This window comes from Alnus glutinosa, chromosome 10, assembly GCF_958979055.1.
Source record: "Alnus glutinosa chromosome 10, dhAlnGlut1.1, whole genome shotgun sequence".
Taxonomy (NCBI): domain Eukaryota; kingdom Viridiplantae; phylum Streptophyta; class Magnoliopsida; order Fagales; family Betulaceae; genus Alnus; species Alnus glutinosa.
The window spans coordinates 13382644-13399116 of NC_084895.1; the positions used below are offsets into that span (position 1 = coordinate 13382644).

Below are 16473 nucleotides of genomic sequence, written 5' to 3' on the forward strand. Positions count from 1 at the left end.
GCATCCTATTGGCACTTGTCCTCTTTTCCCCTTCTCATTTCTCATTCATTTTCTTCGTTTCTGGACTTTCTTTGATCTGTCACCACATGGTCCAATTTTCTGGAGCACATGCGTGCCAACCCTGACGTTGAGACGATTCTTCGCCCTAGGATCAGCCAGCTTGAACATACCGTGGTGTCCCAAGATGAAGTCATCGCCGGCCAGACTCAAGAGCTGTCCGACTTGAAGGACAAGTGTAAGGCTCTTGAGACCAAGGTCAGAGTTCCTGAAGCTTCTTCAAGTCGGATCCCAGTCCTCTCCTCTGAATCCCACGGCGGGGGAGAACTGCCCAATGCTGAACGGGTGTGGCTAACAGCCGAGTCGGACAGAGCTCGTCAAGAGGTGGAACGCCTATCTGCCGAGCTGAGTTCTTTGAGAGACGAGAAGTTGACTCTTATGGCGGATCTCAATTCGGCGATCCTGGCCAAAGAGGCATTGGTTGCTGAAAAGAATCATTTGGTTGTCGAGAGGGACATAACTTTTGCCAAGAAGGAACAGGCCCTGATTGATAAGGACTGGATCTCGGCTGAAAAAGACAAAGTATCATTTGCACCGGAGAAGGCTGTGTCCAAGAAGAATCTTGCCGAGACCGATAAAAATCAAGCTGTCGCGGAGAGGGAGTCAACTCTTGAAAAGCTGGAGGGGCTAGAAGGCCGATACCAGAGGATTCGAAGGAAGTATCGCCACTATAAAGCTAAGATTAGGAGGCTCTCTGAGCAACTATCCTTCGTTCCTTGGCTTCGTACCAAAGCTTGGGCTTTTGGCTTTCACATCGGGTTCGAGAACTTCCAAGCTTTAGTTCTTTGCTCCGATTGGTTAAGAATATCCTTTGAAAATGTGAGTTCAAACTTCTTGTCGCTTCCGAGTTCGTGCTACTCAGAGCTCTTGGATCTCGGAATCGAGTACTTTCCCGACGTTCATGATTGGATTAAAGATGCTCCAAATCCCGAGGACGCATCCGACAGAGAATGTAGTGAAGACAATCCTCCGGAAGACGTCCAGCCCGAAGATGAATAGGCTTCTTTATATCTTAAGTGTTTTGTATACATCCTTATTTGAAGAGAATTAATGGGATTCGATGCTTTAATTTTCTTTCTTTCTTTTTGAAAAAGGAAACAAGACAATTAGGTGTCATTTGAGATTGCTGAGAACAAGGAAGATTACAAAGATTGTTAGGTGTTAGGTATTATTGCATAAATCCGTTGTATGAATCGGCCGTGATATAAACTCGCCTTTGCAAGATTTACCATCTACCTTCCCCCTAAATAACTAAGGTAATTGTAGCTGTATTTCCTAAGTTATTTTATTTTACTTCATTTTTGTGAGATTACGTCTTAAATTGAGTTACCCCCTATCTGAGTGAAGGTAACTTGATAAATTAACTTAACCCCCATTATCCGAAGGAGGATAAGAAAAGGAAAAAATATTATGCCGAGTTACCCCCCAATCCGAGTGAGGGTAACTGATAACTTAACTTACCCCCCTTTATCCGAAGAAGGATAAGAAAAGAAAAAAATTTATGCCGAGTTACCCCCTTATCCGAGTGAGGGTAACTGATAAATTAACTTACCCCCCTTTATCCAAAGGAGGATAAGAAAAGAAAAAATTTTATGTCGAGTTACCCCCCAATCCGAGTGAGGGTAATTGATAAATTAACTTATCCCCCTTTATCCGAAGGAGGATAAGAAAAGAAAAAATTTTATATACAATTCATTTGCAACTTCAGCCATTCTATTCAAACTGCATGGGCTTACAAAAGGGAGATTTCAGAATTGCATGTAGTACTTCTTCAGGTGCTCCGCATTCCATACTCTTGGGAACAACTTGCCTTCTCGGGATTCCAAGCGATAGGCTCATTTTTCATGGCATTTGACCACTCGGTATGGTCCTTCCCACTTGGCATTAAGCTTTCCTTTAGCGGAATCTTTGGTCATCAAATTCACTTTTTTGAGTACCCAATCTCCGACCCGAAATTTCCTGGGGTTCACCATCTCGTTATAGTATCTAGCTACCCGGGCTCGGTAAGCTTCGCCCACTGCTTGCGCGTCATCTCTCCGTTCCTGCAACAAATCGAGGCACAAGCTAATTCCTTCATTATTATAATTCGGGTCATACTGCGAGACTCTGTAGCTCGGGGATCCTATCTCGACCGATATGACTGCCTCAATCCCATATGATAATGAGAACGGGGTTTCCCCAGTTGGGGTTCTCGCTGTCGTCCGATATGACCATAAAACTTTCGGGACATATTAAACCCATAATCCCTTCCGCCGATCTAATTTGTTCTTTAATGTTCCCAGTAAGGTCTTATTGTTCGCCTCTACCTGCCCATTTGACTTGGGTTACATCGGGGTTAGGAGTGAGCAAATCCCCGAAAAACTCGCCCCGCCCCGCAGAACCTGCCCCTCCCCGCCCCGCAGAGGCTAAAACCCGCACTCATGGTGCAAGCCACGGGGCCTTTTTTGGGCCCCCCGTGCGGTGCGGGGCGGGTTGCGGGGGGGACCCAAAAAATTTCTCAGGTCCCCGCCCCGCATATTTTGAAAAAAAAAAAAAAAAAAAGAAGAAGAAGGAAGAAAACGGCAGAAACTAGAAAGCCAGCAACTTTTCTTACTTCTAACCTAACCCTAACTTTACCTTCTCTAAGACTCTAACTCCCTATTCCAGTATTCCCTAAGCCTTTGCGCGGCAGCCCAGTAAGCCCACATCAGTACATCACTCCGCGGCTCCGCCACTCGCCTCGCTAGTCACCGGCTCACCAGTCACCCGCAGTCACCTCCCCGCACGCACGGTCCGGCACAGACACACCCGCAGCCACAGACCGCAGCAGAGGAAGGGGAACACTATAAGGAGGTAACGATCACCTTCTTCCTCATCGTCTTCTAGATTGTTCACTGGCTTCCCTTTTTATGTTTTTAATTTATTTTTCATTGTTGTGGTCCTTGTGGATTTTGATCGCCGATTGTAATGGTATTCGCTTGATGCAGAGAAGGGGAGATCGAGACTGAGAGTTTCTCCGATTCAGGTGTTTAAGAACAATCTTTTTTTTTAATGATGTGAATTAATTTTTGAAATTCAATTTCTCGCACCATTTGGACTGGCTTTGTGGGCATGAGTTTATTATGATTTTTAGTTTCTGGGTAATGAGAAAGTAATTTTTTTTTATAGAGTTTAAATTCCATTTTAACAGTTTGTGGTTTATGTTCGTTAATATTTTTCAAGAAAAGAAGCTGAGGAAACAGTATGAGAATAAAAATTGGAAAATTTTTGTGCTATAACCTGTCTGGGTTTTTCAAAATTTACTAGAAGAGCCTAAACTAAGCCAAATAGTTGCGTTCTGATTATTGAGGTTGGGCTTTTAGTAGAAATGTAAATGAGATTTTTAAATTGTTGTGGTTGTTTTCTAGTTGAGAACCAATTGAAGCTCTGGGTGTGAAAGTCTTTAGACTCTTTACAACCTGGTTGTGGCTCGAACAACGTATTACACTCTTGTTGGAATGCGATTGGGTGTTGTTTCGTATTGGTTGTATGGACAGTTTTTGTATTGTGTTGTGGCATTTGCTTTTCTTCATCATGAGCTGGTTGTGGTCATTTTTGACTTTGCAGAAATTGCAGTTTTGATGTTTGAGAGTGGACCTGCCAAGGCGAAAGATGCTGTGTTGATCTAAGATTTAGATAGACCTTTCTATAGCTAATCATGCTGCAATCAGGAGATTTTAAGGTCCATGCTACTTTTTTCTGTTGGTGGAAAATAAGTCCTGAAATATTGAGAATTTACCATGCATATATAGACACAAAATCCTGTAAGTCAACATGGGAGCAGATTCAAACAATATTTCTTGGGGGTAGAGTAAGCAAATTCGGGAATATTTTTTGTCTTCCACAAGTACATAAAGGCTACTAATTTAAACTCTCTACTTGATCATTTATTAAATGTGCATAGCCCTTACCCTCATTGACATAATTTTAAATGACATAATTCTGTTCTGTAGCAGGTTTTGTGTTGTATTGTTTAGTTGAGTTGTACAGTTTTTAGTTGAACTGTAGTTTGATTGTAGTTGTTTTTGACACAATGATTTAATAAGAGATTTAATTTTTATGTTTTTTTTTTTCCACTTAAATTGTAGAATCAAGTCATGGACGATTCAACTAGTGCTACTATTGGACCTATTGGTTCTAGTTCTGCTTCATCTAGGCCTAGTCTTTTGGATACCAATATGGGTTCTAGTTCTTCAACTATGGGCCCTCAAAATCCTAGTGCAGCTCTCCCACCAAAACCTAAAAAAAATGAGCAAACATCATCGGTTTGGGAACATTTTACCAAGATAGAGTCGACTGACCCCGATGATCATAAATCACAGTGCAATTATTGTAAGAGGGAGTTTAATTGTCACCCTAGAAGCCATGGTACTTCATCTATGCTACAACATATTGTTGTGCAAATATCTACCTAAATAAATAGGCAAATACTTGTACGTTTTACTCGCAAGTGCACAAGATCAAAACAATAGTATAGCAGGCAAATACGAGATCATTCCCACGAGGATTGGTATAAATTGTATTTAAAGAGAAATTCCTAAAAGCGATATGTTGAAGAAGACGGGATAAAAGATTGAATTAAAAATACTATGAAGAAACAGTAGGGCTTCGATATCCACCGCTAATCATACTCAAATAAGATTTGCACTATGCACAATACTACAATCATAACATGATGTTTAATGTTTACCAGCCACAAGGGAATGGTATCTTCTCCTAAAGCTATTGATTTCCCTAATCAACGAGTTAGGCATGGTATCTACTCTAACTCTTTTCTTCATTGAAGGATTTAGCATGGTATCTACTAAGTTGTTCTTCAAGAAAGCATAAATTTATGGAAATCGGTAAACACACTCAGATTGGAACATGGTGTCTATTCCAGTTGTCTTTATGTTGATTAATCCAAGAACCTGTGTCGGGGTTCTTTCGTTACTCTATTATACCCAGGACTCGGTCATCCAAATTGACATAAATAACAAATCCATACCACATGCATATGATGGCCAAACATAAACATATGAGGAATTCAAGAAACTAGAATTAATCAAGTTAAACATCAATATATAAATTGTAACAAAGCAAATTGATAAACTTAAAGAGACATGATTAGGGCTTCAATCGAGCCCTAACTAAAGTATTAGTTACAACTAATATAAACTAAAATTATATACATACAGAAAATAAATAAAGGAAGAAAATAAAAACTAGAAAGAACCTCCTTGATGTAGTCTTTGATTCTTCCTCCAAGTTTGTGTGTCTTTCTTCAAAGGCTAGAGGCCTATTTATAGGGATTAGAGAAGCTTTAGAAGCTCTAGAATTCCTATTACAATTCTAAGTAGGTTTTCTAGTCCAAAAAGAATAATTACAAGTCTTCTCCTTTTCTGAAATTTCTATCCAAGTAGGAAAAGGATTCCAAAATTCGTACAGATTTGCGGTCTTTTATTGCAGAGCGATTTTGGCATGGAAAACGTCCGAATTAGAAAACACCTATTTCAGACATATTTGTTTCCTTTCTTATTAGCTTTCCAACGCCATCAATTTTGTTGCAATCTGATACTTGAGCCGAAAGTTATGATTAAATTACTGAGATATGCTCATTCTGGATTCTTTCCGAAAATAACGAATTTTTGCCAACTTCTCTTTCCTTAAATTCAAAATTGATTGGAATTGAATCTATCCAAAAGTGAGTTTGCTGACTTCATTATAATCTTGGAATTTGATGGATTTTCTTCCAAAACCTGTAAAATACAAGAAAACACAAAAACAACACAAAACATTAAACTATAACAAAACTAAGAGCTTAACATATGTAAATTAGGGGGCTTGAATGTGTAACATTCAGTACTTATCACATATCAGGAAAAGCTGTAAAAAATTTCCTGATAGGTTTGATAAGACACAATCAAAGTTAAGCTTTGAGGCTAAGAGGGAAGGACAAGCGGCAATGGGTGAAGGATCTAGTGGTAACCTTGTGCTTGCTAAGTTTAATGCTTCAAAAATAAGGGCAGCACTTTCTAGGATGATCATAATGGATGAGTTGCCATTTAGATTTGTGGAAGGTGAAGGGTTTAAGGACTTTATGAAAATAGTTGAACCTAGGTTTTCAATTCCTTCCCGTTTTACTATGATGAGGGATTGTTTTAAGTTCTTTATGTCTGATAAAGAAAAGTTGAGGGGAATGTTCTTGACATCTGGTGTTTGGGTTTGTCTTACCACTGATTGTTGGACTTCAATACAGAACCTTAATTACATGTGTATTACTGGTCATTTTATTGATAATGAATGGAACTTACACAAAAGAATTTTAAACTTTTGTTTAATTCCTAATCACAAAGGTGAGACCATTGGGGGAAAGATTGAGTCGTGTATGCATGAATGGGGCATTGGTAGCATTTTCACTATCACGGTTGATAATGCTTCTTCCAATGATGCTGCTTTGGAGTACTTGAGGAAGAGAAGTGCTCATAAGCCTAGTGTCATATTAGAAAATCGGTTTATGCATGTGAGGTGTTGTGCACACATCTTAAATCTTATTGTGACTGAGGGGTTGAAAGAGGTTGATGAATCCATTATGAGGGTTAGAAGTGCGGTTAAATATGTGAAGTCTTCTCCTGCAAGATTTGAGAGTTTTAAGATTTGTTTGGAAAGAGAAAACATTAATTTCATGGGGTTGTTGTGTTTGGATGTTCCAACTAGATGGAACTCTACATTTAAGATGTTGGAAGGTGCAGAAAAATGTCAAAGTGCTTTTGAACTTATGGAAGAGTTTGATGGATATTATGGTCCTACGTTGTTGGATAGCAAAAACGGTTTAGGGCCTCCTAATTGTGATGATTGGGCTCGTATTAGGGTTTTTCTCAAGTTCCTCGAAATTTTTTATGAAGCCATAATGCAACTTTCGGGGTCTTTGTATGTGACATGTAATATGTACATTGAAGAAGTTTCTGCCATTCAACTGCATTTACAAGAATATTGTGACAATGATGATTATATATTGAGTTCTATGGCGGAGAAAATGATGTTGAAGTATAAAAAGTATTGGGGGGATCTTGATAAGGTTAATGTGTTGTTGTTTGTTGCTATTATTCTCGATCCACGGATCAAGTTGGGATCATTGGAATGTTGGTTCAATGATATTCTTGGTGTTGAGCAATGCAATGATATGATATTAAAATTGAAGAACTACCTTAAGAAATTGTTTGATCACTTCGACACTAGAGAAAACTCTCAAGGTGAACATAGTGGTGTACTTCCTCAAGGTTCCTCGGGAGAAACTGGGAAACGTACCTATACATTGATGAATAGGTACAAAAACCTCTTGACTTCTAATAGTGATGTTCAATATAAATCGGAGTTAGATCGGTATTTGATGGAGGAGATTGAAAAACTGAATGAGAACTTCGATATTTTAAATTGGTGGAAGGTGAATTCAACCAAATTCCCAGTACTAGCCCAAATAGCACGTATTGTGTTGGCCATTCCATTACTACAGTTGCTTCAGAGTCGGCATTTAGCACTGGAGGGCGTGTGTTGGATCCTTTTCGAAGTTCATTGGCCCCAATAACGGTTGAAGCATTGGTGTGTACACAAAACTGGTTAAGATCAAAACCCATCAATGGTTATGACACATAGATGGTTGAAGATCCTGAAAGTTATAAGCTCGAGTCAGGTAAGCTTTTAGGCCTTTAGCTTTCTATTATTCACTTCTTAATTTATTTTGCTATTTAAATATTCTAAATTTCTAATTATCGGTTCCAATCTTTGTAGAAATCAATTTGAAGAACATCAATCTTTTGCTTGAGGAGGATTAGTGAAGTGAAGATTCAATCCGATTGGGAGGTGCTTGATGCTTTGGAACATTTAACATTTAGGTTTTCTTCATCTTGTAATATTGTGTTCTATGCTTTGTCAGTAATTTGTTCATTTATGGGATTGAATTTCTATTCGTAATTAGCAGTTATTTGTAATATTTGTAATATTATGTTTTTACTTTGTAATCTGTTTTTTTTTTAAAAAAAAAAAAAATTTTGCACTAAGTGATTGAAAACATTGCAAGGAAAAATGCTTTCTTTCTTCTTTTTAAGTTTTTTTCCCCTTACATTTTAATTAGGGTTCAATTGCAAATTGCAACTTGCAATTTGCAAGGGTGACAGCACTCCCAGCAGGGGATGTCTTGTTGAATGAATCAAAAGTAAAAATAGAAAAATTTGGATAACCTTGAACACAATGGAGTAAAAATAGAAAAATTTAGATTATTAATTACCTGTTATCAAGATTAAGAAAATAATGAACACAAGGGTCAATGGGTCATAACCCGCGGGGATCCCTGCCCCGCAACCCCGCCCCATCCACACCCGCCCCGTGCGAGTGCATGGGGTTTTCTGCGGAGTGCGGGTTCACTTTGGGGAACCCGCACCTCTGCGGGGTGAGGTAAAAAAATCCCCATCCCCGCCCCATGCTCAGCCCTAATCGGGGTAGAGAAGTGGTTTCGGATACCAAGCTCAGCACACCAGCTCCGGAATGGTTCTCCGTCAAACTGGGCCCCATTGTCGATGACGAAGACATAGGGGATTCCGAAACGACAGACGACCAACCTCCAGAGGAAATTTATGACATTGCTGGCGGTCACGATCGCCAGCGCTTCTGCTTCGGCCCACTTCGTGAAATAATCCACTGCCACCACCAAGAACTTTTTTCCTTTCCCGGGCGGCATTGGACCGACCAAGTCCATTCCCCATTTCGAAAACGGCCATGGCGACAAGACTGAATTCAACTTTTCGGGAGGGTTTTTCATAATTCGAGCAAACCGCTGACATTTATCACAGCTTCAGACGAATTCGACTGAGTCTCTTCCCATCGTTGGCCAATAACACCCGGCCCGCACCGCTTTGTGGGCAAGCATTCGTCCTCCCGAGTGATTCCCGCATACTCCCTCGTGAATTTCCCTCAAGACATAGCGTGCTTCCGGGGCCGAGAGGCACTTTAACAGGTGAAACTCTATATCAAACTGCCCGAGCTCCACATCCCAGTTGACAAGTCTACCCAACAGGTCTGGTTTTTGGAGCACCTTCTTCAAGGGGTATTCAATCAACACCCGGATAGCATGTGCTTGAAAATATGGCCTCAGCTTGCGGGCCGATACTATCAAAGCAAAAGCCAACTTTTCTATCCTCGGATATCTTTCCTCAGCACCGCGAAGTGCTTTGCTAGTGAAGTATACTGGTTTCTGGATGCCAGCATCTTCTCGGACAAGAGCCGAGGAAACAGCCGAAGACGACACTGCCAGGTACAGATAAAGAATTTCCCCCTCCATTGGCCAGCTCAAGAAGGGGGGGTTCATCAAATACTCTTTCAACTTTTTGAAAGCCTCTTCACACCTTGAATCCCATACAAATGCTTTCTTCAAGATCTTAAAGGCCGCTATCCTCCGGTCAACTGCTGCAATTGTTTCGTGGTTCTCGGCGGTTACATCTCCAATACTGCCCGTACCGTCTCGGGATTCGCCTCTATGCCCCTTTGGGATACTAAGTAGCCCAAGAATTTCCCGGATGAGAATCCAAAGGCACATTTCGTCGGGTTCAACTTCATCCCATAGCGTCTTAACGTATCAAATGTTTCTTTCAAATCAGAGACATGGTCTGGGGCCTGCACACTTTTTACTAACATGTCATCAACGTACACTTCCACATTCCGTCCCATTTGTTTCTCAAACATTTTGTTTACCAGCCTCTGATATGTGGCGCCCTCATTCTTTAACCCGAACGGCATCACCTTATAACAGTATAAACCCCGATCAGTAATGAACGAAGTCTTCTCCTGATCGACCTCTGCCATCTGTATTTGATTGTAGCCCGAGAATGCATCCATGAAACTTAGAAGTTGGTGCCCAGAAGTTGAATCGACCAGGAGGACTATACGAGGTAATGGGAAGCTGTCTTTCGGGCAGGCCTTGTTCAAGTCAGTGAAGTCTACACACATTCTCCATTTGTTATTAGACTTTTTTACTAATACAACGTTTGCAAGCCACTCGGGATAGTCAACTTCTCGGATAAACCATGCTGCTAATAACTTTGACACTTCTTTAGCAATCGACTGGTTCCTTTCTGGTGCGAAAGTCCTCATTCTCTGTCTAATTTGTTTGGAACTGGGGTCTACATTCAATCTATGCACGATTATCGAGGAGTCAATGCCAGGCATGTCTTCATGATTCCACGCAAATACATCGCTATTACTTTTGAGGAACATAACCAGCTCCTCCTTTAAATCTTCGGGGAGTTGGGAGCCAATCTTTATCCTTCTTCCTGGACCTCCAATTTCGAATTCTTCTAAGTCTTCGACTGGCTCCACTGACTGTAATTGCTATTTCTCTTCATTCCTGGCATCCCCTCCGGACCCGGCCTTCAAGGTAGCGTTATAACACACATGGGTGGACTTCTGGTCTCCTCTGACTATTCTGACTCCCGCGTCTATCAGGAATTTCATGCACAGGTGTCGGGTTGAAGTTATGGCTCCCAACTCATTCCGAGCTGGTCTTCCCAATATGACGTTGTAAGCCAACCGCCCATCCACAACTAGGAACTTCACCATAATTGTCTTCTACCGGGGGCTGGTTCCCGCCATGACCGGGAGCTCGATGGCTCCAACTGGGAGGACTTGCTCTCCAGCGAAACCAACTAGGGGACCCCTTGTCGGGATTAATTTTCCTTGACCTATGCTCATCAGATCGAAGGCCGACTTATATATTATGTCGGCGGAACTCTCGGTGTCGACCAGAACTCTGTGTATGTTATGGTTGGCGACAGCTAAAGTCACAACCAAAGCATCCGAGTGGGGGAGTGACACCCCTATAAGATCTTCGTTTGAAAAGCTAATAACTTGATTCTCGTACTTCCTCATCTTTGGCGGTCTCTGGACCGAATAAACTTCAAAGTCTTTCAGGTACCTTGCATAGGCTTTCCGCGCTGCACTAGATTTGCCTCCTCCCCCAAAACCACCGGATATTGTGTGAATTTCGAGGAGATTTTCCTAACCAAGCTATCGTGCTTGACTCCTTCTTCTCTCTCGTCTGTCCCGATTGGGTGGTCAGTTGTTAGGCTCCCTAGCGATCCCGGGGGCGTTCTGCCCTTTCCCTGGGCTCTTCCCGATACCTCTGGGGCTGGTTCCTCCGTTCTTCGGGCTGTGGATTTCGGCTGAACCCTTGATGGTCCCGCTAACTCACCAGAAAGCGGACTAACTTCCCGTTCTCGATAAATTTTTCAATCAAGGCTCGCAAGGACCTACAAGTTTCTGTGCTATGCCCCTTCGACTCGCGGAAAGCGCAGTAGCGATGAGCCGTCCTAGGATGGGGAGTCCCGACTATTTCTAGGGGCTTCTTGTACATAGGATCCATTTTAATCACTGCTAGGACTTCCTCGATAGGTGCATTGAGGGGAGTCCAGTTATATTCGTGGAATTTCTTCTTGCTCCCAGGTTCTGCTGTGTCTTGCCTCTTGTGGAACTCCTTCTTCTTTTTCTTTGACTTTTCCCCCGAATTAGAAGCCTGGGCGGCCCGTTTCCCGAGTAAAGCCCAAAGTGTTTCTTCCTGATTGATAAACTCATCGGCCCTCTCCATGAATTCGTGACGGTAACGTGTCGGTTTCAGGGGCTAGGTCGGTCATTAGTGGCCCGTCTTTCCTGATCCCCTGGTAGAGGGCTGAATGAACGAACTCTTCAATGGGACTTTTTGTGGTAAGCCTCCCCTGATTGAACCGTTGGAGGAATTCTTTAAGTGATTCATCTCGCCCTTGTTGTAGCGACATGAGAGTCCCGTCCGGCTTCCTCCTCACAATCCCAGCCATAAACTGCGTCAGAAACATCTTTCCGAATTCATCAAAATTTCGGATAGACTTCGGGGGAAGCCTCCTATACCAGTCTCGGGCATTCCCCGATAAGGTTAACAGGAAAGCCCAACACGCCACCTCGTCCGGCGTTCCTTGCAACTCGAGGTGAGTGAGACAATTATCCAGGTGCTTAATCAAGTCTTCCTGCCCGGTGTAAGTTTTGATATCGGGGACTTTAAACTTTTTAGGGAGACAGAATGAGGCCACCTCGTCAGCGAATGGGGAGACCGATTTCTGGAACAGGCCCCCGACTTTCGACGTACTTCCGTTAGGCGGGTGCTGTACTGCTACCGACAACAAGTCGCACCTCAGCTCCAGTCTCTCAATGATTTCCTTCAGTTTCTTATCTACCTTTTTTGATGCTTTGCGCTTTGGAGGCCTTCGACCCACAGTATCGCGATTCTTCTTTTCTCCCTCCCTATCTCCTTGATCTTCGGCTTGTGCTTCATCATCCCACTCTTTGTTTTCATCGGGTTGCAAAGCTGCTGAGTGCAAATCTTCCGCATTGCATCGTTGTAGCGCAACATTCTTTTCCTCCAACTCCTACATTTCTTTTTCCATTTGGGCTATCCTCTCATTGAGGATTTCCAACTTGGGGGAAGATTTGGAGGAGGTTTCTCCTCTTTCTTGGTGCTTCCTGACCCGATTCCTCCACAGGCCTCTCAATGCTTCTGATCGTGTAGTCACCATGTCAGATGTACAGATATATTTCGCAAGAACGACAAATGTTCCCACAGACGGCGCCAACTGTTGATGCAGTTTTCGACCGGTAACGTGGAGACACCGTTCTCGAAGAATGCCTTCAATAGCCTATAAAGACGACAAGAACACACTGTGGGTTTCCCCAGCGGTCCTCCTCCGATGCCCAAGTTAGATGGATGCGTCAATGAGATAGAGGGAGAGAGAAAGTGAGTGTGTAAAAAAACTTAATACTTGAATCCTGTTATTTATAGACTGTCGTAGTTATGGTTAGGTAAAGCTGCTCTGGCTTTTAAGGGACATGATCTCTTTTGGCACGAACAATGTTCAGGTACAGTTCAAATAGTGACTGACAGATTGACTTACCTCTGGCGAAGCATGGGCTCTTAGTGGATCCCGGATTTCTTGGTGTTCAGTCACCTAATCGTGTCCTTTGGTCAGTCTCACAATTATGGCTTCCAGTCGGTCAGGCTACTCGGATGATTCGAGGTCGGCGAATGCCTTGGTCGGGAAAGATGGGTTCCCCAACAATTGTAACACCACTAATCTATTCCATTTATAAGTAGCATTATTTGAACCAAAAAAGAAGAAAGAAAGAAAGAAATGTTGCCTTGGTGAACATGAATTCTAATAAATTCACTTAAATTTATTAAATATTGTCTTAATTAAAAGTTTTCTGCAGCGACATATGAGGATTACATGGGTTATTTTGCAGGTTTACTTACAACCGATAAATGAAATCATTGAGAAGAAGTTTTCAGACCCAAATGTAGATCAATTCTCAATCCGGAATGTGGTGCCAAGGGTGATATTCAGGTCAACAGCAGTGATCATAGCTACAATATTTGCTGCAGTTTTACCTTGCTTTGGAGATATCATGGCATTGTTGGGGGCCTTTGGATGCATCCCCCTAGGTTTGATTCTGCCAATGCTTTTCTACAATTTGACTTTCAAGCCATCAAAGCTTAGCCTAGTTTTTCTAGCAAACACATCCATAGTAGTCGTATCCTCAGTATTGATTATTGGGGGGGGGGGGGGGGGGGGGGGGGGGGGCCTCTATCATCCGTTAGACAAATACTTCTTGATTTGAAAATGTATGAGTCTTAACATTTAATATTGACAATAACATTATGTATCCACACTTCAAATGCATGGCTATGCCCTTCGATCCAAAAGAAATTAATTAGTCCGCAATTTTAATGATGATAAGAATGACAACTATAAGAACTGCAATCTTATAGCGAATGGTAGAATATATTTAACTATTTGAATGATGATTTTTTTTTTTTTTTTTTAAATTATCACATTGAAAACTACAAGAAATTTTTGGTCTTCACCAAAGGTAGCTTTAACTGCGGCTATAAACTAATGTGGCCGATCAAGGCAAATAAAAACCCAGCGACAGTTTGGCCAACTTTAGCTACAATCAACAAAAAACCAAGCAATACAAGTTAGACATAGCAGTAGTCGGATTCGGATCTCCAATAATTATATGCCTAGATTGCTGCAATTCATGGGCCCTTTCACAATTGCCAGCAATACAGGTAGGTAATTGTTGGAATTTGTGGCAGTGAGGGTTAAAAGCTTCTATGTAAAAGAAGTAACAAGTAGGCAAAAGTGACCAAAAGCAAGGATATCTAAATTGAACAGATAAGCTAATAATTCAGAAAGTAAATATAAAAAAATTAATATAAGCAGAAAAAAAAACTCTCTTCCTATTAAAATTCTATTACATTTATTGTTCGAATTGCTAACGAATCTTATAATTTGGGACATGCAGGCATTTAATGCACATGGCAAGTATAGTAGAGCCCTGATAAGGGGACGGAAAACATCCCCAGCTAGCTCTTTTTATTAAAAAAATAAGTTTTAATAAAAAAAAGTATCCTATGTGACATTAAAGAACACCTTTTTATTAAAAATTAATTTTATTTTGATAAAAATAGCCTGCTTTCCCGTCCCCCAGCAAATCATTTTCCAGTATAGTTGTGGCACATGCCTTTCAAAGTTCTTGAGGGCATTAAAGATCCACGTAGCTTTAAAGGACCAATTTCAACTCATGGCAACATGAATTTGTACGTATATGGAGCATGAGTGATAAGGATCTACTAGATTGATGGATGGGTTGTGAATGGAATTGAATCTCTGATACCACTTGATAAGGATCTACTAGATTGATGGATGGGTTGTGAATGGAATTGAATGAGAAATGATACTGGAATTGATAAATAATCCACTTGAGGTAGGAAAACACCCTTTTCCACTTTAGGTAGGAAAACACCGTACACCAATGTGTTATATCTCTCCTCCTCTTGGCTATTTCCTCCCTTAAATAGACAACTACTCCTACTGGGCATGAACAACCCATCTGATAAGAACTCTATTCCTACTTAATTACTCCTTCTTCCCAACTTAAATAAAGCAAACGATAACATAGAGCAAAAGAGATAAACATAAGCAAAAGATAAACATAACAATTTAAAGGAAACATAGTTGTAGCTCTATCGCTACTCAACTGAGAAGTGTGATAGCAATCAACTTCTCAGTTTGAACTTCACTTAATCACCACGTGGAAGCTTAATCCACATAACGCGGATTAGGCTTCTTACTCCTCCAACCACGGCCACGGTTCCTATCAATGAGTTTCAAAGGACTGGCAAAGCAGGTATTTAGGTTGTTTCGTTTACGATCTGTGAAGACATATGACCCGTTTAAGCTACACTCAAATACAACCCGTTTATTTCAACGGGTTGGGACTCTTGACACGATATGACACGATACGGTAATTTAACGAGTCACCCGACACACCCATGAAACCCGTTTAGCATAATGAATCATATCGGGTCGACCCGTTTAGCTTAAACATGCCTGCTACGTTCCATGGAGATATGTACCGCTGCAAAAAGATTAATATCTATATATATATGCTGCCTCTCGAGTACTTTAGTTTTAGTAAAAATGGTTATTTGTTTGTTGAATAAAAATCATCATTTCAAGACGTTTTAGTCATGGTTAGGAGTGTTGAGTAGTTTGTAAGCTGTTATATATTTAGGAGTCTTATTGTTGATGGGTGGTGTAAGTCTATTTAATCAAGAATTGTAGCAAATATATTTAATCAAGAATCTACAGTGAAAAAAAATTTAAATCAAATTTACACTAACTTATTATTACGATTATATTGCATCAATGATTTTTATTGTACATCCAGCTAATTTCAAAGGAATTAGTATGATCCAGCTGAATTACAAAACCCTTACCCTCCTATAATCAATTGCAGAGCAAACTGAGAAAGAAAATTAGATAAATTTGACTCAATAAACTCAAATTTTGGGGTTCCCGAGTTGTGCCCACATGATCCCATTTCCTCTTTTAAAAAATTTCTTTTTTTTTTTTTTTTTTAAGGAAGAAAAAAAAAAAAAAATTAAAAAATTAAAACATCATTGTGTCTGGCGGGTCACCTACGGGTGACCCGTGACACGACCCGTCAGGTCGACCCATTTACTACCCAAACTCATTTAAGGTAAACTCAAACCCATTAAATTTGTGTCGTGTTCGTGTCAACTTGTCGGCTCGTGTCATAATTACCAGCCTAATTTCAATGTCAACAGTCGTGGCTCTCTTAATTATTCACTCAATCGAACTAATAGGACAAAGACGTACAAATTAATGAGAAGTTGTGACCCTTTTGTAGGCATTCGGGTTTTTTTTATTTACGTTTGGTACGCTTGAATGGACATTCCTTAGGTATAGCAATGGGTATTACTAGGAATGCAGGAAGCTTGAAATGCTAACTTTTAAATTCTTCAATCCGCAAAAATCT

The 16473-nt window shown here is 41.0% G+C and overlaps 1 pseudogene; it reads left to right on the top strand.

Annotated features, from left to right (window-relative positions):
- Positions 1-15885, top strand: part of LOC133879062 (GABA transporter 1-like) — a 30552-nt pseudogene extending 14667 nt beyond the window's left edge.
- Positions 15886-16473: the final 588 nt, after the last annotated feature.